Source organism: Carassius auratus, unplaced genomic scaffold (assembly GCF_003368295.1).
Source record: "Carassius auratus strain Wakin unplaced genomic scaffold, ASM336829v1 scaf_tig00214968, whole genome shotgun sequence".
In the NCBI taxonomy this organism is placed as follows: domain Eukaryota; kingdom Metazoa; phylum Chordata; class Actinopteri; order Cypriniformes; family Cyprinidae; genus Carassius; species Carassius auratus.
In genome coordinates, this window is record NW_020527887.1 from 309,475 (window position 1) to 335,464 (window position 25,990).

The 25,990-nt window shown below is 36.0% G+C and overlaps 1 long non-coding RNA gene across 1 annotated transcript; it reads right to left on the reverse strand.

Annotated features, from left to right (window-relative positions):
- Window positions 1-16,540: 16,540 nt before the first annotated feature.
- Window positions 16,541-24,023, reverse strand: LOC113093347 (uncharacterized). The gene is made up of 3 exons (XR_003287731.1): window positions 23,908-24,023; window positions 21,693-21,745; window positions 16,541-16,649 (listed from the first exon to the last, which is right to left on the reverse strand). It is a non-coding gene; the product is annotated as an uncharacterized LOC113093347 (long non-coding RNA).
- Between the last annotated feature and the right edge of the window lie 1,967 nt (window positions 24,024-25,990).

Sequence of the window (25,990 nt, forward strand, 5' to 3'; positions counted from 1 at the left end):
ATATAAACAATATTAAATGCAATGGCTTTTTATAACTCTCTTTTGTCTCATTCATTCTTACATATGGACTTTTACACTGCTGGTGTACACAGCATCGCTATTTGTCTTTTTTTCATACCATCTTTATTGCTTTTTGAATGGGACATGTCCAACAGCTGGAAGCCTCTGGAATACTTTCTGAGCCAGATATTTAAAACTTGGTTCTGTTTTCCACTCGTTAAAAAACAAGAGCTAACTCATCAAAAAAACAAGTGTCATCTCAGAGGTTTGCGTATGGAGGTCCAGGAACCGTGCCATCAGCGTAGAGTACAGGTTAGCCGGGTCTGTCTCGAGCATGTCCCTACAGACCACCGTCACATAATGAGTATTTTTCAGCTTTCTCGTAAATCGGCATCATTTCCTCTTGAGGTACAATGCAATGATGGACAACGGGCCACATAAGGATATGTGTATAAGTGCAATGTGTATAAGCACATCAATGCTTAACATTTTTATACCCATTTTTGGTTATGCAAATCTGAACTGTTTCTCACTTTTGATGTAGGTTAAAATCAGTATAAAATTTGATCAGAAGTAAATTTTAAAATGAGGCCCATGGTGTTGAGAGTTTTGATTTAGGTCTGAGCTTTTCTCAAAGCTGTGATGTGCAGCAAAGATATGTTAATGTCTGATGGTGAGTTTGAATTGTTTATGTTCTGTTAATGGACCCTTTAACCAATAGCAGATGACAAAACAAGCTCATATTTAGGTTAGTATGGAAGCCTATTTTCTGCACCCCGCCCCCTCCCACAGATCATGCTTTGGTAAACAAACGTTATGATGAAAAAAAAAAAAAAACATGACAAAAATAATAAATGATTATTATTAGATCTTGAATAATATATAGTCATAAAAAGTATAAATAATGAAATAATGTCATAATTATGGCATTAATAGTTGAAATTGAGAATCTAAGTCATAAATGAGATAAAGACAGAATTAAGATATGGAAAAATTATAATAATTATGACATAAAAGTAGAAAATATTATATACCAAGTAAATTATGAAAAGTCAAAATTTTGAGATACTGCCATAATATTGATATTTATGAGAAACTAAGTCTCATCTGAGAAAGTCACAATTATGACTTGAAAAAGTTTATTATCACAAATAAATTTGAGATTTTACTTCATAACTATGACATCACAAATTGAAATTAAGTTATAATCTACGTCAAAATCTGTAATAATTTTGACATGAAGTTAAAAATGTTTAGATACTAAGTTATAATTACAGTATGAGATAAGCAGGAATTGTGACATACTTAGTTGTGATCATCAGTCATGACTTTTTATTATGACTATAATTATGATTAACCAAAACATTTTATTATTTGGCAAAAATTGGCTTCCTAAAATTAGGGATTAGAACACACACATAACTGGTTACATTCTTCTGATTCATAAACGCTTGGTGGTCCAGGTTCGAGACATGTCCTTATCTCATTTCTGTTGCTAATTACTTATCTCCTCACTTTTGCAGACAGTGATTACAGACTAAATCTAATCTGGAAGCTGAGTTTGTGAAGCAGCATGATGTTTGGTGTGATGACGAAGCCATAGTGTTCCAGTCTGCTGATAGCACAGATGGGAATAGATTTCACCCCAGAATAACCATTTTCATGTGATTCATCCATACCCACTGACGAGTTTCCAGGCACAACAGAGGAACTTTGGTTACAGTTAAACAGGTGGATGAACTGGTAGGAAATGTGGAATCATGATGAATAAATACCAACCCAAAAATAAAAACAGAAATCATAATTAAAACAGTGATGCAGAGAACATTTGTCATCACACTGAAAGGTTATCCCACTCTAATTTAGAGTTTCCTTAATGGAAAAAAATGAGAGGAAAGGAGCGAGAAGAATTAAACAAATGTGAAATGGGGCCACTATTCATATTTTTTAATCACAAAAAAATATATGTCATGTCATAAAGGCCCACATACTTTCCTCCCTGGATGTTTAGTGGCATGGAAGATGGTCAACTGTGTACTGTATGTTGTCATTTTGTGGAGATGGATATGCCCATTCTGAGGATGGGCCCATGCCAGCAGTTCAGGTTTGGGCATGAAACATTCTTGCCCTGCAGTCATAGAGCTTATGTAAGAGTGAGAATAAACACAGATCAGATGCTTTAGTTTCTTATATTACACACCACTGCTTTTGGGAAACCGTTGCATTCACATCATGATGGAATTACTGTAATTACATATTTCAACTCTGAGCTGGTAATTTCCTTGGACATAGAAATGTTCCTAATGCCAATATAGATCCATGTGCGGATTTGATGTCGTTAATGCCAAAATAACCCCCTTCTTTGTTTATTATTTGCAAAATCTTGAAGAACAAAATTGCATCAGGTTGCATTAGCTGTAATAAGATGATATATCAAACAGATATATGTGCAAGTAGCTACATAACTAACCTTATGCTTTCACTTAGGAGTAAATAATTCTTTGGCTTAACTCAAATTGAATTGTGCAAAGTGGTTCCATATGTAAAATGTGAATTGAGTAACCCCCAATAAAATTAGAGATGGCAAAATAACTTGATAAATCTCTTTCAGGATAACTACAAACACTTTTGCATTCTATTTTCATATTTAATGTAATGCTTGGGATGAAAAATACACAAAAAAGTATCGATGTTGTGACTTTTGTACAGTATTTGTTTATTACATGGTGAGTAGAAAAACAATTGGTCAGAATGAACTCTCTTGGAAAAATGTGCTTTAGTGAATTTCAAGATTTGGAATCACTATGGTTACTGATCTAGACAGTAAGAAAACATTTCCAATACCAGATTAAAAATGGCATACGAGCAATTAAGAAACATATCTGTTGTTATGGTTCAGATGTTGTTTTGGCACAGGATTCATCACATTCCCGCCTGACTCACTGTTTTTTTTTAGATTTCTTTGTTTTGAAAAGGTGATTTCCCCAAGATATCAACGAAAGTTCATTCAGATTGGTCCGTGTTAAATGCTAGCAGGCTAACTAGTTTAAACGACACTATTTATTTTAGCGACAAGCTGTATGCAAAACCTGCCATATAGTGTAGAAGCAGGACCGTTCCCCTTGAAAGGGAGCTCACGCTGCGTCCCCTATAGGGGCTATGGGGAATGCCATATGTAATAAATGGACGTAGTGTCTGTGACGTCACTCATAGGTTTCTGAAGAGTGTTTTTAAAGCCTAAAGTGGGCGGAGCCAGCCGTTGGCATCTTGGTAGCGTGTCACTCCCAGATAATTACAGAAGCAGCAATCCACCTGTCACTCAAGTGGCCGCGCCCTTAATTATGCAGAACTCTAAGTCTTAATATAATTTAAATGGATGAGTTATAAAAAAAAATACCCCCCCCCCCCTCACAGTTGTCAAAAATGGCAAAATTAGCTATATAGACCAAAAACACTTTTTGTACCAGGCTGTAAACATATTTTTTTCTGCTGTAAATTTGGGCACTTTAACATGGGGAGTCTATGGGACTGACTCCCTGTTGGGGCCAGCCTCTAGCGGCCAGTTGATGAATTGCAGTTTTAGTCACTTCTGTGTTGGTTTCATGAGAGAGAGAGGAATGTTGCTGCTTTGGTATGATGCATTCATGAGACAAGAGACAGGTAAAAAAAACTCTTTCTTTATACAGAGAGCTCTCTTTATTGAGGCATCTGCTTACCAGAGTTCCACTAGGACATAATTTTGCAGGTTGCAGGATCTCTGTAACCCCTTTTCCACCAAGGCAGTTTGAGTGCTGGTTCGGAGCCAGAGCCTAGTTTCAAATTGGTTCTTTGTATTTCAACACCCAAAGCACCAGCTCCGAACCAGGAAAAGGGGTTCGCAAGTAGCCCCAAACCATTGCTGGTCTAGAAGTAAGAACTGTTGTGTCAGGGGCTGAAGGCGGTGTTACCATGACCATCAAGATGAACAGAAATTTTGACCTCCATTTTTGAAATCGCAGCTAAAAGTGAATTTGCTGTGTTTTGATGCCGATGTAGATTCGCAAAGCCATAAACATCAATAGCAATGCAGTGTCCACCATTGTTGATTGTGTGCGTTTATGCTTGTTTGGGCTGCATCGGCATGTGTGTGGGGCATAGTTAGGTCTCATCTCGTTTTAGAGAGTCATCATGCTGAAGCCTCAACTCCTAGAGCTCGGCTATCTACTGTGAGTGTCATCAGGTGCGCTTTCACTGCAGATACTGTAGTTATCTTCATTAAGGCCTCCACTAGGACACCATCTGTGGGTTGAGGGGTCTCTGTGAGCCTCCTTACAAGATATTTTGTGCGTGTGGTGTTGTTAGCTGTTTTCTCGATTTAGAGAGTCATTCATTCTGAGGCTACTGCTCCTAGAGCTCGGCTAGGCAGTAGTGTAGTATGTTAATTTGCTAGGCTCTCTGGGAGACATATTGGCGTCTGATATTAGTGCGGAGTGTCTTTAGACCAGCTCTCATTTAAGAGGTGATATATTTAGGCCTCCACTCTGCAGAGCTTTACAGGGCAGTAAGTTCTGAGTGTTAGGTTCTCTGTGAGACTCCTTGGACACTGGACTGAATAAGAGGGTAATTAGGATTCTTCTCTCCAGATGAGGCCTCTGTTCTTGAGAAGCTATCTCTCTCTCTCTCTCTCTCTCTCTCTCTCTCTCTCTCTCTCTCTCTCTCTCTCTCTCTCTCTCTCGCTCTCTATCTCTACATATAGTGGATGAATGCCACTTATTAAAACATAGTAGGCAGTATATATTATCAATTGAACAGGAGGATGCTAATATTCCATTCTGAACATAATTCCATTCAGAATCTTCACTCACTTCCCGTTATGCTAGGAATCTTCTTCTAGTGCGTAACCATTCCAAAATGAGTCCCAATAATGTGAGCTCATTTTTCAGCTATGAGGGAAAGACTGTTTCATATGATTAGAACCGTACGCTAAAGCAGACACTGGGGTGCAGGTCGCCACTAGATGTCAGGCTGGTTGTGTAAAGAAAACCTTTTCTTTTGGAAAGGTGACACAGAACAGGGCCGCATATTGTTTCTCTCATATCATCATTTCTTTCTTGTCTCTCTGTCGGTCTGTCTGGGTCTCTCACTAGAACATTCTAACAGGCTCGTCAGGGAAAGGAGGATATGTTTCCACTGCCACAAATCATCCCAGATCAACCGCGTCTGGAAACTCAATAACTCCCATAAAGAGAACCAGAATCATGCCTCCCTACAGCTACCTATGCTGCTAAAACAGTCCTGCATTTACAGCCTTTATTAGTGATGTTTGCAAAAGCTAACATTGCTATTATTATTCAGAGTTTGGGTTAGTGATCTAAACTAACCTCTAACCCAAATTAATAAAGGGTAATAAAGACACCAGCTATATATAGCTAAACTCATGCAAATTATTTAGGATAGGAGTTTGTTACGCTCTTATATGATTACACTGGCAATTCTGGCCTGGTGGATGATAAAAAAGAGCAAAAATTATCTCAGACTTGGCCTGCTTTTGAAGCTGGGACACAAGCCATATCTAGAGAGCAGAATATCACAAATACTTTGAGATATTTTGATTTGGACCAGTAGCAAACACACATTTCAGTGCATTAAGAACTACCTGGAACACTTCAGCATCATCATTACTAAAACTTAAACCCACACTTGTAGGTATTTAATGAAGTACTGGAATCCTTCACAGAGAATAATAACGGTCTTCCAGGGACGATTACACATGTCATCCTTTTGCATGACTTCATTTGTCAAAACACGAGCTAAAATTAATATAAAGCATGTTTTATACATTAGATGCTATAAGTATAACCCAGCACCATTGTAATTTTGGGTCTTCATAGTGTCTCCTCATGGGATTTCTCATGTAAAAGGGAGTTACTGGAAAAAATAGCAGCCAGCGGAGAACTTTGAGGAATTGCATCTCAGAAACGTCTTGTTGCACATGGAAAAGCTATTTTGGATGGATGCATGTTGGTTCATCAGCATGCTTTGTGGGTTATGCAAATGCCTGGAGTTCCCCGTAATGGGAAGAAAGGGAAATAGTGCAGCAAAAGTAAGTTAGGTTCAAGACTTTTTTTTTTTTTTTCGAGGAGGACGTTATGGACTAGAAAACAGGAAATTTGCATCTTCATGTTATGTTTTTTTGTTTGTTAAGATTACATAATTTTAGATGAGGATCTAATGCATCTCATGACATGCCAAGGTGCTAGGTGTAGTTTGTCAACAAAAGGTGTTTTCTGTCATCCAAAAAATTTACATTTTGTAATGATGAACATTTCAAACCATTGTATGCTGAAGTGTTGCATATTTACATTTATGCATTTTGCAGACACTTATCCAAAACTATGTTCTGTACATTGCATTCAAGGTACGAATGCATGCATTTCCAGGGAATCGAACCCATGACCTTGCCATTGCTAGGTTTGTCTTCATCTGGAAAGCTGCAGGTTTGGAAATGATTGGTTGTGGTACACTCTTAAAAATTAAGGTTCTTTTTTTGGCATTGATGGTTCCATTTGTAAAGATTCACAGATTTCCCTTCCACACAAGATTCTTTATAATGAAAATTAGGAATGTAAGAATTGAAGATTTTCTAATGTAGGTTCTTTAGGGATGGCCTCAATGAAAAAAATAAAATGAAAAATAAATAAATAAAAGGATGTACCATTATGATATTCTTGTGGAAAATATCAATATGTTATTTTAATGGTGTTACTGTGAATCACTTTTATAGTTGATTTGATTTATTCCAAAACACATGTAACCATTATTGCATTTATTACTTGAGTCTGAATGACCAATCATGGCATTTTGTACTCAAATTTCATTTATAAATCCTGATCATCCTGTTAAAGTAGGTTGTACAGCATTGTACCCCTTGGTTTACATGGAGATAGAATAGTATATTATCAGCTTTTTATATTCTTTCATATCAATAATATACGCATAGGCTAGTCTTCACCTCCAGTTGACTTTTTTTTTTTATAGAAACCTGTTGAATCATCATAACCAGTGGAAGAAAAACGGGGGAAGTGTTTGAAAAACCTTGTTTGAAAACCATCATTAATTTAAAAAATTTCCTTTGGCACAGCAGAAATGACACAATATTTATCTCCAGCCCTCCTTGTGCGAATGATATCTGAGCACGCTAGTTTCTGGTTCATTGTATATGATTGTACAACTCACATTTGAACATCACTTGAAATATATTCCATGCGGTTTGCTTGGATTCCCTTGTGCATATCTGTTTGTTCAGTATTTTGTTTTCGGTATATGGAGTGATATTTTCCGTAGCTTTCTAGTAGCAGCTCAGAAGCCCTCCATCATTGGCTGTCTGCCGAACGCATTACTCTATGACAGGAAGAGAATATCTGTGGCTCAACTGTCTTCTTCTAGACATAACATACGCTTGCTCAGATCTGTCTGATTGGCTGACCTTGAAAAAATGAAGGCCATGGTGACTCCAAAGCAGTACAGGGTTCCACATTTTTGTTATGTAAGGGGTGTGGGGTCACCTCAATGGTATTTCTCATAAATGTTGCTCTGACTTCCCAGCTAACAGGGAATGTGCTCAGAACTTTGGCAAGGTTTTCTCAAAGTTAACAGATATTCTAGCAGTAATGTAAATCCGGGGTAAAATTGGGCTGGGGTCACCCGGAGCTGAGCCATTGCACATGGCTTAGGCTGGTAACTCCTTAGTGAACATTCATCATATATCTTAAACAGTGTTCAGCTTGAAGGACACTAGGGACAGTTGAAGAATTGTACCTGCACATGTTTTTAAGTCTTGCCAATTTATTCATAGTTTTTAAACCATTGAAGCGCAATAAGCAGTAAAAGAGTACTCCTTTCAGTACTTACACACATTCTGAGAGATGGTTTACAGTAAGCATGCACACATAATAAAGCAGCCTCTCAGACAGCAAGACTCACTTAAACACAATCAGTTATATCCTTAGTGAACGTAAACAACTAAAAGTCCCCCTGTCCAAATACCCACACTGTTTGCACTTGACCACTTGACTACTTATATGATGTATTTCCTGTATTTGGTCCAAGTGTTCAAGTGAGTATGAAGAACACAAGTGTATGTAGAATTTTTCATTACATGATGGGACACACTTATAGTGTTGTAAAAATGCAAGGTTTTACCGAGCTTTATTTTTATTTTCAATATTTAGAATTTTAAAATCAACTTCTAAAAAAAAGTTATAGTCTCTATAACAGACAACAGAATTTAATTGTGTTGCTTCTAATTAAGTGATAAAAAAGCAGTTGTAAATGTTGTACAGATTATCACCAATACTCATTTATTTGCACCAGTAAAATGTGCAACTCTTTGTTTTACTACCAAATTATATGCAATATTTAAATATGATTAATATTTTAACATGCAATCTAAAGCGAGATCTCTGCAAAAAGTCTAAAGATTTATTTCCACAACATGATGCATGATGGGTTCCACTAAACCTCAAATACTGCTCCGGAGTTTTTAGTGTGCGTGAAGGGCACTGCACTTTGGCATTTTTAAGACCTGGGACAATCTTGTGCATGCACTTCCTGTCGCGAGCATGCACTCTCAAGTGGCCAAAAGACAGTGAAATCACTCACCCCTCTTTAATTGTAAGTTTTCATCTGTATTTGCTTATACAGTGAAGACTCCAGGGTTATTTTACATTTAATTACTTAATTCAAATTCTGTCTTTCATCAAAGAATTCTGAAAAAAGTAACATAATTTCCACAAAAATATGAAGCAGGACAACAGTTTTCGACGTTGAGCAAATCAGTATATTAGAATCATTTCTGAAGGATCATGTGACACTGAAGACTGGATGAATGATGCTTAGAATCACAGAAATAAATGACATTTTAAATCTATTCACATAGAAAACAGTTATTTTAAATTGTAATAATATTTCACAATATTACTGTTTTTTTTTTTTCGATCAAATAAATGCAGCATTACTGAGCATAAGCGACTTCTTTCAAAAACATCAACAAAAACCAAACAAAAAATCTTACCAACCCCAGACTTTTGAATGGTAATGAATACTGCAAGCCATTATTTATTTTAGAAATAGATAGATTTTTTGATGTAGAATAAATGTCAGAGTTCTGAAGTGGAACTTTGATCCCAAATCAAATTCTAAAAAAGAAACACCCACTTTAACAAGTCTGTCTTTTTCAACGCCTTGCAGTGGTTAATGGATACATAAGAGCAACACAAAATCACACTGATGCAGTAAAATTGCATTTTCCATGGAGCTTTACATCAGAGAACAGAAAGAGGTGGGAATGAATGCAAACATAATGGAAGGAGCTATAAAATAACAATTCACATGAATGCAGAGAATTTCTGCTGTGTATCGCCGGACGTCCTACATTTACAGAGTACTTTTGCAGATCTACTGTGGTAGTGCTTCTTTTTGAAGTGCATTAAAGATTTTACAAAATCTGTAGTTAAATTAATCAGCCACTAAATCAGCCGTACAATCTCATATTAAACAGAAATTTAATGAGTCACATGAATATGAACCGAAAATGATGTCATATTATCTTTTATGGCTAAATGCAAAAGTCACGATTAAATTTATTACACCACATAGACAATAGGGCGTGTATATTGATCTTAAAGAATTTTACAATCTCTGTTTATTTGGGTATTATTGTAGATTGCAGAATTGGTGATACGTCATCTGTGGTGTTCTAAACAAACTTTATGCAACCGTTAACATACGTAATGTAATTTTATGCCCAAAACTTTCAAGAAAGAATACAAGTGCCCCATGAGCTTTATTGGTTTCCTAAAACTATAATTTTTCATTGTAATAGAGCTGCATGAAGCATTGCATAAGTGCAAAAAAAACATGCAACATAAACAGGACAACTGAAAACATATGTAGCACTAAAACCTGAAGTTAGCCTGGGATATGTCACATAATGAAAGCTTGTGTAATTTTTGCCTGGAGAAACTACATCACCTTTTGCCAAAACGTTGGTAACTAATAACGATGCTTAAGTGACTGTGAAGTTTTTTTTCTTTATTTAGTTTGCCCCTTTTACTTGCACCTCTAAAAGTTTTGCGTTTGTTTTATTAATTTATTGTAGAAGCTGCCACTAGCTTTAGTGTTCCTGTGGCTCAAAAGACATTAACTGATGGACTGTAGTGGTGTGGATTATTGTGATGTTTTTATAAGCTGTTTGGACTCTCATTCTGACGGCACCCATTCACTGCAGAGGATCCATTGGTAAGCAAGTGATGAAATGCTAATTTTCTAAAAATCTTTTCAGATGAAGAACAGATTTGAGACAAGGCATGGATGCGTTCGGCCCATAACGCGTTTTGCCAACTGCAAGGCAGTGAGAGCTCAGTACAGCTATGGGCAGATACCTTATAGCTCTCATTATGTCGAATGATTGCTGTGTACGGTTGTGTAATGACCTCAAATGAATACGAGGTCATTTTTATAAGACCAGCTGCATCCTACATTATGAATTATGTTGAAGAGTTGTTACAGAAACGCCTTCAATCACTCACCACATCTAAACGTCACCGAAACTTTAGTTTGGCATACTGTACAGTAGGTCATATATCGCTTGTCATTATTTTTATTTTGCTTTTACTAAACATCCATGAGTAGGCTTGCAAATGTAAAGGTGCAGCACTTTGCACTCTGTTTCAGCAGTCTGCATCTGCCAGTGGTGTAATAAATGAATCGGTCCAGGTCAGAAATGTTGCATCTCGCCCGCCAGATTCAAATTCAATCACTGCTATTAAATAAAATCTCTTGAAGGGATCTTTGTAGGGAGGGTAGAAAGATTTACATTTACTTAAGAGAGTGTAAACTCCCTGTAATTCATCAAACGAAGCCTCACAGCTGGCCGTGTTCTGACGTTGAGTACTTTTACATGCTTTGAGGTGGATTATCTGAGCACTTTAATCAGACCAGCACTCAAATCCTGTCTGTCTGTCTCCTTAACCTCCTACGTCCCTTACAGGGGCCATTTGTCTGGCTGTTTTATATAGAAAGGGGCATTCCTAGCGGTTGTGCTGTTGGACTCACTCCTCGACTGCTGAATACGGCAATATCAGGCGGCAGATCCCATGAGCTTCAGTTCTGCAAAAAGATAAACTTGATATAAAATGTTTTCATTTGAAGCACTTGCAAATTGTAACATGGGTTATTAAGAATTATTACAATCTTTGTTGTAGTGAAACCAACCTGTCAAAATGGGTACCAAAATAAAAACTGTGTTTGCATTGTGAAACAGGCCCTAAAGTCTTCTATATTTCCTCATCAGTACTAAATGTCTTTGAGTTCATGAATGGCCCAAGTGGGCATTTTAGAAGCACAACATAATGGTTTCCGTCTAACATGAATGAATTCCTGGGAATCTACCTAAATCCTTTTCAATTGTTGCGAAGGTGTGCCAATGGCTTAAAGGCAAAGCTGTGCATTCTCCACAAATATCCCTTAGCCAGGAAATAAAACATGGTAATCATCGTATTTCAAGCCATGTACTCATTTAAATTTATGCAGCAGATGTATGCTTTTATGAGTTTTGGAGCATGAAAGATGTAGACCCACACACACACACACACTTGAATACTGCAAATGCCACTCTTAAGCTGGCTTTGGCCTCTTTACTAGTTCACATAGGCTAGTATTAAATGGCTAAATTACTGATTTATTCTCTTGCGTCAAACAAATCGTTTTTATGAGAAGCAAATTCTCAGAGGTGAAAATGATGAGGATTATAGCCTGCAGTCTTGTGTTACTGTAAGAGCTCAAAAGTCTAATTTGCCCAACCGTTCACACATTAAGGAGGAAAGACATTAAAACGGCATACTGTAATCCTGCTTTTTCACAGATTACACACACCGTTTGTAAGTAAAAAATCGATTTAACTTCATCAAATGGATCCGTCATGTCACTGTTCTTGTTTAGAGAATATGTTTTAAATTAGTGCATGCAACATTAATCGCATCATTTAAATTGGATGTTAGTTTACACACGTCTACTTTGGCGTCATTGCAGCTTCACTGATTACAATGGAAGTGTTCTATTTTGTGCCATGTCGTGCCTATTGGAGAGTAGATTGCATGGATCAGACTGTGTGTGTGTGTGTGTGTGTGTGTGTGTGTGTGTTTATATAGCCTTAAGTAAGCTATCCAAGTGTTTGCATGGAAGCCCATTTCCACTGCTTGATTAAAAATATATATATATATATTTCACCATTTTGACTATTTTCCTCACAATTGTGAGTTTATATCTTGCAATTCAGATTTGTTTTTCTTTCTCAGAACTGCGTGACATAAATTCTGAATTCCGATTTATTTTTTCAGGCTTTTACAAGTCTACATTTTGCAATTATTACTTTTTCTCAGAATTTTTGGCAAACTCACAATTCTGACTTTTTTTCTTGCATTTGCATGATATGATATAGACTTCAAGTTATAAAGTCTGATTTGTTCGATATAAACTTGCAATTGGGAGGAATAAATTAAGGGATTTATCTACGAGATACCCAGCCAGCAATGACATGTGGGGCCCACTTGTATACGGCTTGCCCCAATGTGGATCCCGGGTACAAGCCCATAATGGGGCCCACATTTGCCGCCCATGAAGCCCAGATGTACAGTACTAAAAGTGGGACCTGTAAGGGTACTTCATGGGTCTTAATTGGGCAATTCATGTCAGACCCATTTGGGCCCCACCTGCCCAAATGGGTCTAAAGTGGGTTTGCAACCAGGATCCAGCCGTGGATGCCCAGGTGGGCTTTTAAAAGGGATCTATAAGGGTGTTATGTGGGATCTGAACCAGGCAATTCATGAAAGACCCATTTGGGCCCCACCTGCTCAAAGGGCGTTTAAAATGGGCTTGCACCCGGGATCAGCCGTTGGGATGCCAGCCGTGGATGCCAAGATGGGTTTTAAGTGGGACCTGAAAGGGTCTTATGTAGGTCTTAACTGGGTAATTCTTGTCAGACCCATTTGGACCCCACCTGCCTATAGGGCTTTAAAGTGGGCTTGCACCAGGATTCAACCGTGAATGCCCCTATGGGCTTAAAATGTAAACTTTGACCTATTTCTATGTTTTTTACATTTCTGGGAACATTTTTCATTTTCTGCACTACTAACAAAAATGACTGCTGGATTGTTTTGGCAAAAGATCTACATGTATGCAATGTTTGTTATTTGGTGACTAGCGTGACTTGATATGTATTTAGTTACAATTACTCCATCACAACATGCTTGATTAGCCTACATGTAGAGTTACTACAAGTTACTTAAAATTGTACAGTAAGCAATTACATAACTCAATAGACCTACATAGTTACTTTGCACCTCTACCATGCAGGACCCGTGTTCCCAGTTCAAACCCAACTTAGCACATAAATATGCTATGCAGGACCCATATATGTGTTCTCAGTTCAAACCCATGCCCAATTGGCCCATGCCTGTCCCTTATTGGGCCCATGTAATCAGCTCATATGGGCATCCTATGTGGGACTCATACTACAACAACTTACATGGGACCCGCTGATTTCACCTAGCCAAAGCCCATGCCCACACAGTAACCATATATATATATATATATATATATATATATAATTTTCTTAATGCAACCTTAATTAACCTCAGTCCTGATCAAAACTACCAAATGTTTTCATTTTTTTTTTTTAATCCAAGATTTTAACTCTTTAATTACCAAGTTCATAAATTATGTCACTGATTTAGGTAAAAAAAAACACACAGAATTACATATTTTCAATATAAAAAGTGATTGTGGACTGGATTTTTTATTTATTTACTTTTTATCACAGTCTTGGGCATGTCAAAGATTAGTAACAACATTGGCTTTGATGCATTGTTAGTTTTTGTGCAGCATTAGATTTAAAAATGTTCTCCCTCATTTATGGTTTGTGTCTGTTTTTGCCCCATTGACTTCCGTTATAACGACATTTTTGACTGAAAAGCCATGACACCATAAAATCATGCATTCTTGATTGCTTGTGATTTTCTCTTTTGGCAATAGGTCAAATTTGTTATTTTAACAGTTGATCACTAGGTGGGACCATTAACCCTTTAGATACGCCTGTGCAAAACAAGGCTCAGCTCTATATTCTTACTATATCATAAAAATGAGCCATAAAAACCTGATGTATTGGATTTGATTGTCAGCAACAACACCAACGACAACTAGTTTCTTTTAAGGTTTCTTTTTTTTCATAATTTCATATTCCTTTACAGGTTTAATGTTTGCGAGTCAAAAAGTGCAGTTGTGAAATGCTTTTCTGAAGCTTATGATGTTGCATTGAGGTGTTTGTGCTAATTTGAACTTTTGTTGTTTTCAGATGTTATTGGGAGTCAACTTCACAAAAGATATAGTTTTATAGTTCCCTTTACTTCCGTTTACCTCCACATCCAAAGTCTTCCTGTATTTTAAGTACAGCAAGTCTATGTACATTAAGTCCTTTCTTAAAACAACAAAAAATTGCCTTATGCATTGCATGCAAAGGTTAAAGTGAACATTTCTGTGGAGAAATTTGGCAGGAGATGAAAGATGCTGGTCAAGACAAGGAAGCTAAATCTGAAACGGATTCTGTGTAAGGATGAGTTGTTACCACGTTTATTAAATATTTTATTGATAACAGCCCTGAAAACAGGAACGCACTTAATCATCAAGTACAAGTACATGCACAGATCTGTCCACATGTTCATCTACAGCAGCGCTGTGTGATTCATATCTGCGTCAGATCTCAGTTGAGGCATGTATACATTTGGACTTTTTATGAGAAAGATCACAAAGCATTTAAACCATATACTCTATGGGCTTTGGCTTTAACATTGCAACATTTTCCCTCAACTGATTAGACGTATTTGTATGCCTCCACACAATGTGCACCACATGTTTTCAGATAGCTTTATAAAAATAAATATTGACATAAAAAAAAGACTAGAAAAAAGCTGTTTGTCATGCAGAAACACAGAATGTCCACCCATGTTTTTAGATCAATATTTTTTTTTTTTATAAAAATAACTACAAAATAAAAGATGTTAGCATAACCAATGCCTTCTTTAGCCTTATATTTGTTCATTCTGTAAGTACTTTGAGTTTTAGTTGGCTTGTAACCCTCTGACTGTCAGTTAATGTAAAAACCCTGCTCATTTCCCAGAATATGCATGAGTGCATTCACTGGAGCAGGACGCACCATTTCAACAGAAGCACAAACATGCCATGATGATGCATTCAGAGCACTTTTAAAGTCAAACTGCAGGAGATCATCGACTGTGATCTTTTGTTATCTTCTGACAGAAACACTTTGCACTTGCGTCAGATTCTGACTGGAGCAGAAGAAATGATTAGGTGTGTTGTCTGGCAACCGCAGGACGTTAGCACAGAGAAGACAGCTCGCCCTTGTTTCACAGTCAGATCTCTGGTTACAAGATAAATATTACCACCGTTTATAGCAATAACTTTTGTTTCTAGTGCTCAATCTCTCTTTATACTCTAGACACTGGACGGCCAGCCAAGTTTCCATCTCTTATCATCACAGCACAGGCTGAGTATGACTGATATAACAAAATATTTTATACAATGGTCAAAATGCTTGATGATCCACTTACAAACTTGCATTACTTGAGAATTACACCTTCGTGTTTGCACTGAATGGCTGTCTATGGAGAAAGATTACACACACCGTAAACAGCAGGTGAACTTTGTCATTGTGAAAATGTACTTCTTAGTTTAACCATTAAAAATGGTGTCATGGGCTGACATTGCACAAACAGATTACGACAGAAAACATAGATAGAAACAAATTGAATTCAGCTTATGTTGAGTATTACATGACTTAGAAGATAATATAACAAGGGACACAAGAAAACATATGAATTTTAAAAAAGGAGAAAACATTTTGATCTTAATAAATGGTCAGTTTTTCTAATGATGAAATAATAGCATACTATTTTATCTAATATGTTTCTCTAATATAGTTACATATACAACAAATATATGACTTCTTTAATAACCATGCAATGTTGAAAACAGCAGTTCAAAAGAACAATATTTAAAATCTTTTGTAACATCTGATCAGTTTAATGGTTCCTTGCTAAATAAAAGTATTCATTTCATAAAAAAAATATATTTTACTGATCCAAAAATGTTGAACTTTTGCACCTGGGAATGACCTATATGATATAGCAGGCGGATTTCGATGTAACCTTGTTCTTTGTGACTGGTTCTCTTTCTGTGTCTGGGTGGCTCAAACAATGGAGTGTGTTGCGCACACACACACACACACACACACACACACAGTCTTGTTGTTTTTGCACAGCGTGGAATGAAATGCTTCCTCTGGCATATGAACGCACCTCTCTCCTTCGCCTTTCATCTCCACAGATGTGAACGATCGAGCAGGGTGAGACACGGCCAATCAACCCAGCATGTGCACAAACACAGCATCCTAAATAAGAACAGAAACTCCACTCCAATGCAAGCATGCAGGGATGCAGAGGTCAGGCAGGAACATTTGCAATCCCCCGTTGAACTTTTACATTTCTCTGTGGAACATATGTTTGTTTTTACTGGATGCAATCAAAATAGGATGAAATCTGTAGAAAGTAGAAAGAAAATTCATTATGAAATTGCTATTAAGTTTAAAAAAACAACAGAAATAGCAAGTAATATTAAAAGAAACATTAAGCAGAGAGAATGAGATAATTTTCTTGTAAAACGTAGTCTTTGTTTTTCATTTACAACTATAATATATATATATATATATATATATATATATATATATATATATATATATATATATATATATATATATATATATATGTATGTGTGTGTGTGTGTGTGTGTGTATATATATATATATATATATATATATATATATATATATATATATATATATATATATATATATATATATATATATATATATATATATATATATATATATATATATATATATATATATATACAGTACAGACCAAAAGTTTGGAAACATTACTATTTTTAATGTTTTTGAAAGAAATTTCTTATGCTCATCAAGCTTGCATTTATTTTATCAAAAATACAGAAAAAACTGTAATATTCTGAAATATTATTAGAACTTAAATTAATAGTTTTCTATTTGAATATACTTTAAAAAAAAATGTATTCCTGTGATGCGCAGCTGAATTTCCAGCATCATTCCTCCAGCCTTCAGTGTCACATGTAACATCAGTCGATCACATGATCATTTAGAAATCATTCTAATATTCTGATTTATTATGAGTGTTGGAAACAGTTCTGCTGTCTAATATATTTGATGAATAAAAGGTTAAAAAGAACTGCATTTATTAAAAAAATAAATTCTAATAATATATTTTGTTTACTATCAATTTTTATCAATTTCAACACATCCTTGCTGAATAAAAGTATTGATTTGATAAAAAAAAAGAAAGAAAAAAAATTAATGACCCCAAATTACTGACCAGTAGTGTATATTGTTATTACAAAATGTTTCTATTTTAAAAACATAGCTTTTTTTTTTTCATCAAAGTATCCTAAAAAAGTATCACATGATCTGAAAAAATATTAAGCAGCAGAACTGTTTCCAACTTTGATAATGAATCATCACATTAGAATGATTTCTAAAGGATCATGTGATAATGATCCTAAAAATTCAGCTTTGCATCACAGAAATAAATGATCATTTAAAGTATAATAAATTTAAAAACAATTATTTTAAATTGTAATAATATATCACAATATTACATTTTTTTTCTGTATTTTTTATCAAATAAATGCAAGCTTCTTTCAGAAACATTAAAAATTGTAATGTTTCCAAACTTTTGGTCTATATCTCGTTCAAAGAGTTTTCTTTATTTTCATAACTATGAAAATTGTAGAGTCACACTGAAGGCATCAAGGGCTATTTGAGCAAGAAGGAGAGTGATGGGGTGCTGCAGATGACCTGGCCTCCACAGTCACCGGACCTGAACACAGTCGAGATGGTTTAGGGGTGAGCTGGACCGCAGACAGAAGGCAAAAGGGCCAACAAGTGCTAAGCATCTCTCGGAGAACTCCTTCAAGACTGTTGAAGACCATTTCAGGTGACTACCTCTTGAAGCTCATCAAGAGAACGCCAAGAGTGTGCAAAGCAGTAATCAAAGCAAAAGGTGGCTACTTTGAAGAACCTAGAATATGACATATTTTCAGTTGTTTCACACTTTGCACATGTGTTAATTCATAGTGTTGATGCCTTCAGTGTGAATCTACAATTTTCATACAATTAAATAAAGAAAACTGTTTGAATGAGAAGATGTGTCCAAACTTTTGGTCTGTACTGCACACACACACACGCACGCACACACACACACGCACACACACACGCACACACGCACACGCACACGCACACACACACACACACACACACACACACACACACACACACACACACACACACACACACACACATATAATATATATATATATATTAAATGCTGATAAAACAATAAATTAATTAATATTAACCTGATTATTTCCTTAAAATAAATCAGAATTTTCAAGGTTTAGTTATTAGTTTGGAAAACTGCTGAAACGGTTTGTCATGTACAATATAGTGAAAATTTGCTTAAAGTTTATATAAAGTTTGGATTATGAACTCTGGATTTTGGCCAGTAGAGATTTAATGGGTAAAATTTTAGTTTGAAGTTATTAGTTTGAATTTTAGTTTGTTTATTAGTTTTTGCATTTTAGTTTAAAGTTAAAATGCCTTGATGGATTTGTTTCATTTGTTTGAGAAGCTTTTCACTTCTCAAGATATTAACTGATGGAGTGGAGTGGTGTGGATTATTGTGATGTTTTTATCAGCTGTTTGGACTCTCCTTTTGACGGCACCCATTCACTGTGGAGGATCCATTGGTGATCAAGTCACGGAATGCTATATTTCCCCAAATCTGTCCTGGATTGGTTTGAGAATGAGTACATTTTCCCGCAAATTAAAAATTTTCGGTGAACAATGCTTTTAATCTAATCTAATTAATGTTATAGTCTTCCTGATTTTTCCACAGAAAGGTATAACAAGCTGCATATGACACAATCTTGATCGCTTCACAACTAATGGCACATTTGAGTTGTGTAACAGCCGTTCACATCTGGTCATGGCATCAATCCCAGTGTGTGCTTTTGGGAACGACGGGTCATGAAACACGGTTTATATCAGCAGGGATGTCGGCTCACACAGCAGTCATGATAACATTTACCTGGGAAGCATTAAACTTTATGTGTTTGTTTCTAAGACTGAATCGTGGGTACACACTGAAGAATTTTAAGCATGTATTAGAGTCCGCTTGTAAACAAATGTTGTTCCTGTTCTTTTTCCCTTTGCTGTTTTCAAAGGTTTAGTGCATTTACTGATGCACAGTGGCTGTAATGACATGATTTACAGAGTAGGCCTACGGCACTACCACACACCATCACCAGAGTTGGGTATAACGCGTTACAAAGTAACGCGTTACTGTATTCTAATTACTTTTCGTGATAACGCAGTAATGTAACTCATTACATTTAAAATAAATGTAATTTGATTACAGTTACTGATGTCAATAAAATTACGTTACTTGCGTTACAAATGTATTGGTAAGAAAAAATATTAAAGTAAATAAATTAAAATGCATTTCTAATCACGTTTTGGGGCGGCTGCGTCAGTTATTGAGCATGCGCTTTAATGAATTACTGGAGAACTCGTGCTGTTAAAATGGACGGAGATTTTTGTTCAAGATCGGGAGGGAAGGTAACTTCTGGACAGGTGAAGAGCTGTAGCAGCGTGTGTGGTGGAGGAAATTTAGAGACTTGCTTACGATGATAGTGACGGACAGCTCTGTACCCTTGCAGGACCGAAAGATATTTGCAAGGTATCTAGATAAATGCTATGCGGATGGAGGGCTGTCACTTTTGTGTAAAAAGCATTTTCGATTTTTAAGACATAAGTGTTCATTGAATTGATTGTAAAATCGATTTTCCATGTCTAAAAAAAAAGACGTTTCCTTTTTTTTCAACGCCACATATCGGACGAACGAGAGCGCTTGGAAACGCACAAGTCGGCTATATTTCTTATTTATTGGCATTAGAGCTTTAATCGGGCCTTAAAAGTTAGGCCCGACAGGACCCGAGCTCGACAGGTTTCGGCCCGAGCCCGAGAAGTATTACATTTTGATTGACAGCTTTTTAAAAGCCCGAACCCGTGTGCAGCGCAGCCCGACATTCAGATATGCGCATACACACACAGCTCTTTTGCCTTTTGTCAACAATGAGTCATGAGTCATACATGTTTTAACATAATTTATTCATAACTAACGTAGACTAGGCCACTTGGAAGTTGGAATAAAGAAATAAAATAAGTCCTCTGTAACATCGTAACATCTCAGCACTCTAAATAGACATAGACTCATTTAGCCTATAAATAAAAAAAACGCATCAATAAAAACGAGTCTTTTTTTAACAGATTAAATTAAGATAAATTTTAAATTAAGATGGATATTTGGCAATAACGAAATTAAGATAAAGGCTCCGCTGGGTTTTCTTCTCCACATATCAGCTGACATTTAATAATAGAATAATGCCAACATTAGCGTAAATACTCAGTCCACATTATGCATTTAAGCCTTAATGAATATATAGTTATCATTTGAAAAACCTTTACACACAGAGATTAGGCTAGGTCTACATGTTTTTGTGGAGGAAAATGATTGAATCCACTGTAGATGTCTTCAGCGCGTTCCTGCGCTCACTGATGGTGCGTCATTATTCACTCATTATTCTCATTATAAACACGGTCAAAACTTTTCCACACCTCAGAACTTTGCTTTAGTTGCTGGTGCAACCAAAACGTATTTTCGCCAGAGGCAAGCTTCCGTTGCATCTACTCAGCATCCATTTCACATCTTTCTCGCGCTACTCGAAACACATCACATGAACGTTCATTTACCTCACAAACTGGAGCGCAAGCCCGAGCCAGCGTAACATGATATAAAGTAAGCCCTAACACAAGTTTTTTTACATCTATATATTTTTAATTGTTTAATTATTTTAAATAAATCGATAATTATTTCAAAATCGATTCCCTATTTTCATTTTCGAAACTTTTTTTGGTTGGTCCGATCGATTGTGCAATCGATTTTCGAACGAAAAGTGACAGCCCTATGCGGATATGGAGTATGTACTTAAAAAAACATTCGATCGTTTGGAATATGTCTCCACAACCGCAGACATCTGGACTTGTAATAATAGAATCTTCCTTGGAAGGACACCCATGTAGTTAAGACATAGCTACTGTAGATACATTTAAAAAGACTACAGTTTTCATGTTAGGCAAGTTTATGTTAAGAATGTTAAGTTATAGAAATGCATTGCATTTTTAATTCAAGTTGCTGTTTTCATATTTCTCTAATATTTTTCAGTCAATATTAAATTACGGAAAGAACTGAGTTTCACTTTGTTTGTAGTTTTTTTCCTTGTATGTTTAATAGGTTTTCAAAGTAACTTGAAAGTAAAGTAATTAGTAATCTGATTACTTTTTACATGCAGTAATCAGTAATGTAATCAAATTACAATTTTAGAGCAGTAATTAGTAATTTGTAGTGGATTACTTTTTTTGAGTAACTTACCCAACTCTGACCATCACTGACTTCATTCCCACTGTTCACTGCTGCTTTTTGTTCTAGGACAGAAGAAAATCATTGGACAGCAATGTTTCAATGTTTCAGTTTTCTGAAAAGGTATTTTTAATATGCAAATAGAGCATTATCTAACTGAATATGCACTAAACTGCTTTCATTTCTAGAACAGAAATCTGAATATTGCAGCCATGTTCAAAATGTATTTGACAAATTAAGAGTTATTTAGTCATTAAAAGTGTTTTTTATGATTCCATAAAGCAGAAAACTCTGCCAGGATTTTTTTTTTTTTATATAAAGTTAGTTATACTTTTTTTTTTTTTTTTGTGAGAAAACTGCCTTTAGGAATATGTATTGTAATTGAAATCTACATATCAGTGTAATAAAATGGTCATTTAAATGTGCATTCTGGATGTTTTATTTTTACTGGTTTAAATAAACGGTAAGTTGCAAAAGCAAAATAGCCTAAAATCTAAAATAAATACGATATATGAATAATAAAAATGAGTGTCACATCACCAACCAATATGTTACTGTAATGATGGGCCACTCTTGCCAAGCAAACATTGCAGTTTAATTTCCCAAATGAAATATAAAGCAGTGACCTGTATTCCCGTTGCCTAATATTGCCTGTGAACCCTTAATCTCTCAGCCGTCTGTTTCTAGTCAGTCTCAGTGAATGCGTTTAAAAGGAGAATGCATTTCCTTTTGTAAAAGCTTGTAAACTTGAAGAATTGTCTTTGAGTTTCTGCTGAATTCAAAAAAAAAAAACAAGGTCGTTTTTGCTTTTTACCTTTCTGCTCTCCTCTAGAGAGTTATTTTGCCTAACAGTGGTGATGCAACTACTTTGCCAATTTAATAATCAATGTCCAAAAATCGAATTTTATTTACACCATCTTATTGAAAAAGCATGTGTGCATCTCCGCAGGCAACCTGAGCTTAAGTGTTTCGATCAAAGCTCAATCCTTCTAAAAATCAAGCCAGGTAACAGCCACACGCTTTAATCACACTACCTCACGAAATCAAAAAATCACTTCATTGATCTGTTGCTTTGTTTTGGAAAGGAAAATGAATCTATGGAGGCTGTTTATAACGTCTGACTTTTTACTAGTAAATTGAATATCTGGTTGATATGACTGTGGTGGAATAAACTTTTTAAGAAATGAATTCACTTGAAGGTTGCACCACTTCTGTGCCCATCATCCTCACTATCCACTTTAGCCACACATTGAATGGACTGAAATAGCAATTTAAATGAAATAATTCTCATGCATTTCAGCACGACTAATGCATGACTAAATTAAAAACTTTCTAATTCACAAAACTCGGCCAAACTTGTTTCACTGCCACTGTTAATGTCATGCAATCATCACCTGCAGAAAGGAACAAATAATTATATGAATTCTATTTTTATTTTTATTTTTTTTTTAGCAAGGACAACAATTGATTAAAAGTGTCCATAAAGACATTTATATTATTAGAAAATATTTCTGTTTCACATAAATGCTGTTCATTTAAACTTTCTATTCAAAATCCACGAAAATTTGAGGGAGCACAACATACTGTTTTAGACATAAAAAGAAATGTTTTTCATCATATTAGAATGATTTTTGAAGATCATGTGACACTGAAGACTGGTGGTGATGAAAATTCAGCTTTGATCACTGAAATAAATTACATTTTAAAATATTTTCAAATGGAAAACAGCTATTTTAATGTGTAATAATATTCCACAATATTACTGTTTTAACTGTATTGTAATCAAATAAATGCAGCCTTGGTGAGCAGAAATGACTTCTTTTAAAAATTAAAAAATGACCCCAAACTTTTAATGTTAATTAGTGTACTGTATATTCATGTACAGTATGTTCTAGTAATTAATGGCAGCAGTAATTTATATATATATATATATAAAATAATATAGCAGGGCATTATAATTAGAAAAACAGTCAGGACTCATGATTCAAAATATCAAAAAAGTCCCAGTCATTATTTTTGCAATTCCAAAACACTGAAATAACATACTTCTCCATTAATCTGATGAGGAAACTTTACACGTTCAAGAATCTTAAGTACAATATTTTGTCCAAGAACATAAAATAAAGCTGAATTATGGTAGCCTTCATCTTAACTGTTTAGAAATAGCTTTTTTTGTTTGTTACTGGTGTGCACCTCCCACCAAAAAGAAGACATCTGTTTGTTTTACCTGACTGACTTGGAGTCATTGAAGGTCATTCGCTGAACTCTCTTCTTTTTCTTTTTTGGCTCTCATACACCATTGAGTCTGCATGAAACTTGAAATCTGTTTGTCTGAGATTCTGTATGAAATATAATCCACATAATTATAAACAAGCTACAAAGAACAGCTAGATGGAGTGCAGCTTAATGGAACAAGGGTCAAAAAACAGCATGCAAGAACAGTATCTGTGTGAGAAAATCTGACAAGCTCATGTTAAATGCAGGAAAGAGGGATATATGTACCTCTAAAGCCACTTTTCCTTTATTTAATGCTTTTGTCTGACACTGTAATGTTATCATTTGGGTTTTGGCATTGACAGTCTTAATTATAAGCCACATTTCAGCACATACAATTAAACTAATCAAGGCCGAAAATACAATTTCCATTCCCTTTCCACAGGGACCATTCTCTGTTTTCCATATAGACATTTTTTGTAGAAACATCTGAATAAAACATCAAATCCTACACGGTCTCCACATCCTGCATGCACTTCCTAACCGCTTGTTCTCTATCGAGCGTATTGTTCACTCCCCATCTGTCACTCAAGGTCTGTTCATGTATTCAGTCTTTCAGCTGCTTGAACAACCATTAACCTCCCATCTTTGATTTTGTCATCATCAATATTCGGCTACTATGTTGCACTGGACCTTGAGTTGACCTGGCACGAATCAACTCACTTGCGCCAGGCATTGCAAAATCACAATGAAATACAAAACCATTGCAGTATTTTATGTTTACTTTGTCTAACCTAATATTTACCTAGCCTTCAGATTCAATGAGAACAATGCATTTACGTTTTGAAAAGACTGACTTGTTCTTGAAACTCAGACAATTTACTTGTAATTATACAAGCACATCTATATTTCTGGTTTATATTATTTGGTGTAATGTATTCTCAAGACTGTTGCTTGATAACTTGAAACATTTTAAATGAATTATGCATTATGAAGGTATTCATAATGTACATTATAATGCATTTTCTTAAATAATTGTAACAAAAGTTAAAATGCAGTTCTGGTATGAAACTCTAGATGGCACAGTCCGATAGGTCTAGTTCAATCTGACTTGGTGACATCATTGTCACATGGCAGCTGATTGGTTCTCTCCTGTATCGGTAGCCAATGAGCTCGCTGCTCAGTATTGAAATACCTGTTTTTTGTTTGCTGTAGCAGTTGGCAGCGCAGAAACCCTCCACCTTCCCCAGCTCCACCTGTATAGATAAGTTTCGGGGTGATTTATGTATGCTATATGGTGGTTATTCATATGTGTTATGTGCCGCAGCAGCAGTGTAGCAGATCTATTCCGCCAAGACCAAATACATTAACATGGTCATTTACATTACCATGCCAATCCCTCCGAGAGTTGTCATGACAGAACTGTATTAAGCCAGTTGTGTTCAGATCAGTCAGAACCAGGTGTAAACGAGGCCTCTGCGTCTGGGATTGACTAACCGGTTCCCAGCAGGCCGATTCCAGACTCAGTCCCTCTGGAGCAGCATCTGGTCTCCATGCACAAGTCTGCGAGTCTGAGGACATTATTTTCCTCCCCCTCTCAGCGCCTAAGAAAATGCCACAAATGAACATTGCTGTGTCACAGAGATTTGCATTTCACCGAGTTAAGTTAGTGTTTGTGCGTGTGTGTTTTATTCTCTTGGAAAGCGTTTCGTGCCCGCTGACAGAATTGCAGCAGTGTTTTTAATGTTATATATTTAAGAGTCATTGTTGCTGAGATGACTTTCAAGATGTAAAATTTGACTGCACATCTGTAAACACTTTCGGTGGTTTGGAAAACGGCTTTGTTTCACCACTATGGAATGTGTTCACTTCCCTCTTTTGTGCACAGAGCCGACAGACACCTTGGGCACCTTCGAACGATCACCGAGGAGGATTGGCTCTCTCAGACGGACCTTGAAACTTTCACAAAAACGCTCAGTGAGGAGGGCGGCCGCCGTACAGGAGGTCTGTCTCATTCAAGACTCATTAACTCACATCACTAACCCATGAATCACAACTCCTCTCGGAGTAAATAATGGATCTCATCTCCATATGGC